The sequence below is a fragment of the Thamnophis sirtalis genome, unplaced genomic scaffold, assembly GCF_051295495.1.
Source record: "Thamnophis sirtalis isolate CommonGarterSnake01/CBP01778 unplaced genomic scaffold, rThaSir2_p1.2 scaffold_2, whole genome shotgun sequence".
NCBI classification, from domain to species: Eukaryota; Metazoa; Chordata; class Lepidosauria; order Squamata; family Natricidae; genus Thamnophis; species Thamnophis sirtalis.
The window spans coordinates 45,437,919-45,442,868 of NW_028261382.1; positions in this window are offsets into that span (position 1 = coordinate 45,437,919).

Sequence of the window (4,950 nt, forward strand, 5' to 3'; positions counted from 1 at the left end):
TCCCAAGAATGGCTATATTTCTTTCAACTTTGCTCCTCGCCTACTTTTTCCTCCCTAACCTGGTTTTGCAAGTTTTTTTAAAAAGTACAGAATGCAATTTTGGGAAACGTGCCAAGGTTATTTCTCTGATGTTTTTGCAGGAGCCATTAAGAGAATTTTAATAAATCTTTGGAGAAGCAGAAATGGTTTCATCAGCGCTCAACTCCGACCTTCATCCCAGGTTTGCCATTTTTACAGCCGCTTTCAAAACCGGGTTAAAAATTGTTGATGAAAACTTTTTTTTATTGGGAAATTCTTACGTACGCTAACCTGCGATCCCGGGTCGCCCCCTGGTGGCCAATCATGAGTATTTCCAGCAGCAAATCCAATTTAAAGTCTAATTAACGCATACAGGTGATTAAATTCGGCCTTGCCTAAGCTGTTGTCTGTTGCTTTCCACTTCATTAAAGGTGTTTACGCCAAAATCTAAGCAAAGCTTGGGCGTGCCAAAAATTATCCTGACCCCCACCCACCCACCCACCCTCCCTCCCTAAGGGAGAGAGAGCTGCAGATGGAATAAACTTCCTTTTATTTCTCTCTCTGGTGGAGCAGGAAATTTAACAGGCGATCTTTCGAGCCGTGTTTTATTCATCATCCAGTTTCCAATTCCTCAGTTGTTTTAAGAATAACATTACGACTCTGGCCGGTATCTTTGCTGAATTGAAGGCTTCGGATAAACACACCGAGGCCTTCTGTTGATTTGCTAACTTGTGATGGGATAACATGATGGCTCCCTATATTTTTTAACGCGACAACCCTGTATAGGAGGCTGGGCTGAAAGGGTCTGGCCAAAGGTCCCCCCCGCAAGGGGATTTTGTAGCTGGGGCAGGATTAAAATCCAGGTTTCCCAGCTTCCTCTCCCACCCTTTTATCACCTTGGTGTGTGTGTGTGTGTGTGTGTGTGTGTGTGTGTGTGTGTGTGTGTCAGACATCTCCATCTCCGGAACTTGAAATATACTATCCACGTAGCTTTCATTAGCCTCTGCTACCATCGTCAAGAGTCTAAAAGCTACCATTGAAGAGATATTCGCCCTTTATACATCATTTACCTATATATATATATATATATGTTTGTGTGTGTGTGCGTGTGTGTGTGTGTTGCATTTGTGCTGATAAATAAATAAAGGGAGACTAGTATAGATCTATTTCAAGCTATTTAGCTCTCATCAGCTAGCCATACCCTTACTGGGATTTGAACCTGTGCTGTATTACATATTAATATTTATCAGCACAAATGCAACACAAATGTAACAAAGGCAACAGTAAAAATAATGGCTTTCTGTCGTGATGGTCTCTTGTGACGAGCCGACAGACAGAGAAAGGAAGCACTCTGCTTCCTCCCATATTTGGGCATACCAGGGGTTGTAACACTAAATACATACCTATTTCCCTGGTTCAGCTGATAAAGGAGGAGAACCTCGTGGCTTAGTGGTTAACACAACTGCTTAATATGTAATACAGCACAGGTTCGAATCCCAGTAAGGGTATGGCTAGCTGATGAGAGCTAAATAGCTTGAAATAGATCTATACTAGTCTCCCTTTATTTATTTATCAGCACAAATGCAACACAAATGTAACAAAGGCAACAGTAAAAATAATGGCTTTCTGTCATGATGGTCTCTTGTGACGAGCCGACAAACAGAGAAAGGAAGCAGTATGCCTCCTCCCATATTTGGGCATACCAGGGGTTGTAATACTAAATATATATATGTATGTATGTATGTATGTATGTATATGTGTGTGTGTGTGTGTTGTATATATATGTGTTGTGTATCTATATATCTATATATCTATATCTATATCTATATCTATATCTATATCTATATCTATATCTATATCTATATCTCTCTATCTATCTATCTATCTATCTATCTATCTATCTATCTATATATATATACATACATACATACACACACACACACACACACACACAAACTTTCAATCCTTGGAATTGCTGCTTAGTGCTCTGATAGAAGGGAGTGGGGTTTATGGAGAGGAGGAGGAAGTGGGAGAAGAGAGGAAAGGAAAGAAAGAAAGAAAAAAGAGGAAGGGAAGGACAAGGAAAGAAAAGGAAGGGAAGACCAAAAGGGAAAGAGAAGGAAAGGAAAGAAGAGGAGGGAGGCGAAAGAGAAGGAGAAGAGAAAGAGGAGAGCATCCTCGATGCTCCCTGAGCTTATTGTTGCCTTGTACATGTAGACATTTCATTACCCCACTAGGTTACAACCTCAGTGCTAGAGGGGAGTGGGCTTTGCTCATTCTAATTCTGACGATGTTACCCAGCTGGGCAATGAAACATCCGCGAGAAAACACCACCAATTTCAGAGAGCACCAAGAACCCCCACAATCCTCCTCTTCCCCTCCTTCTGCACCCCGGAAACCCCTTCTTCCTTTTAGCATTGAAGCTGTTACCTACTTGGGTCATAAAACGTCTTCAGGAAAAAACAACCCAAGTTCGCAGAGCACCGTTCAACCCCGAAGCTACCGGTGCTCTCTGTTACCAAAACGCCGCTTAACCTGAGGAGCAAGTCCTGATTTAATCCAGGTCTGATTGGATTGGATCGGCTTCTCGCATTAACCCCCCCATTTTTGTGTCTGTTTTTGAGTTTCCGCCACGAATTTAAAAGCCAGAGGTTGGCAAAACAACCCTTAAAAATAAAAAAAAGTTAAAACCCATCAAACTGAGCCCCTGGGTTAATTACTGACCAGGGGTTAAACGTGTTGGGCAAAGTCAGTTTGAGAAGGCAATTTTTCTGCCAAACGAATGCCCCCTCCTGCTTCTGAGTGCAAATACACGGAATTGCCACTATGGATAGTCCTTGCAAACATAATTGAGTTCGAAATTTCCCGTTAAACGAGACAGTTGCTAAGTTTGACACTTTTTTGCACATTTTTGCCCATAATTCTTATTCTATTCTTTTTTCTTTTCTTTTCTATTTTTTATTCTATTCTATTCTTTTCATACTCTATTCTATTCCATTCCATTTTTCTTTCTTTTCCTTTCCTCTATTCCTTCATTTTCCTTTCATTTCATTTCCTCTATTCCATTTCATTTTCCTTTCCTCTATTCCTTTTCCTTTCCTGTATTCCATTCTATTTTCCTTTCCTCTATTCCATTCCATTTTCCTTTCATTTCCTCTATTCCATTTCATTTTCCTTTCCTTTCCTCTATTCCATTCCATTTTCCTTTCATTTCCTCTATTCCATTCCATTTTCCTTTCCTCTATTCCATTCCATTTTCCTTTCCCCTATTCCATTTCCTTTTCCTTTCCTCTATTCCATTCCATTTTCCTTTCATTTCCTCTATTCCATTCCATTTTCCTTTCCTCTATTCCATTCCATTTTCCTTCCCTTTTCTCCATTCCATTCCATTCCCTCTATTCTACTCTGAATCCCATTCTATTCTATATTCTATTCTGATTTCTTACTCTATTTTATTATTCTTAATTCCATTCTATATTCTATTCTGTTTTCTTATTCTCTTCTTATTCTTAATTCTACTCTATTCTGAATCCTACAAATTCCTTGCAGCAGTTGTTAAATGAATCGCTGCGGTTGTTAAGCGAGTTACATGGTTGTTAAGTGAATCCGGCTGCCCCATTGATTTCGCTTATTAGAACGTCACAAAAACTGATCACATGACCCCAGGACACTGCAACTGTCAGAAGTACCTGCCAGTTGCCACTATATAATTTTGAGCACGTGATCATTCCCGTGATCACGTGGTCAAAATTCGGGTCCTTCCGACCTTCAGGACAAGCAAAGTCAATGGGGGAGCTGGATTCACTTAACGAATGGGTTACTGGCTTATCAACTGCAGTGGTTCGCTTATCAACGGAGGCAAGAAAGGTCATTAAACAGGGCAAAACTGACCAAACGTCACACTGAACAACAGAAATGCGGGGCTCGGTTGTGGTTTTAAGTTGAAGGCTACCTGTACTCTGATCCCAATGATCGTCATAAGTCAAGGACCACCTATAACGCGCTAAGGGAAGTTAGAACTGGTTTGCCACTTACCTCAGCTCAGCTGTTTCTCCTGAGCTTCTTAAAGTTAATTTGACCAGGATGGACTAAGATCTCCTGCTTGAGCAGGGGGTTGGACTAGAAGACCTCCAAGGTCCCTTCCAGCTCTATTCTGATTGATTGATTGATTGATTGATTGATTGATCAATCGATCAAAATGGAATAGGGTCTCCTGCTTGAGCAGGGGGATGGTCTAGAAGACCTCCAGCTCTATTCTCATTGATTGATTGATTGATTGATCGATCAAAATGGTATAGGGTCTCCTACTTGAGATGGGGATGGACTAGAAGACCTCCAAAGTCCCTCCCAGCTCTATCCTCATTGATTGACTGACTGAAATGGGATAGGGTCTCCTGCTTGAGCAGGGAGATGGACTAGAAGACCTCCAAGGTCCCTTCTAGCTCTATTCTCATTGATTGATTGATTGATTGATTGATTGATTGATTGATCGATTGATCAAAATGGTATAGGGTCTCCTACTTGAGATGGGGATGGACTAGAAGACCTCCAACATCCCTTCAAGCTCTATTCTTATTGATTGACTGACTGAAATGGGATAGGGTCTCCTGCTTGAGCAGGGGGATGGACTAGAAGACCTCCAAGGTCCCTTCCAGTTCTATTCTCATTGATTGATTGATTGATTGATTGATTAATCAAAATGGTATAGGGTCTCCTGCTTGAGTAGGGGATGGACTAGAAGACCCCCAAGGTCCCTCCCAGCTCTATTCTCATTGATTGACATGACTGAAATGGGATAGGGTCTCCAGCTTGAGCAGGGGGATGGACTAGAAGACCTCTGATGTCCCTTCCCACTCTGTTCTGCTCTACCTTTAGGTCCCATTCGAGACACACCTTTGGCATTCCCCAAATAACGTGCAAACTTTGTCTGGC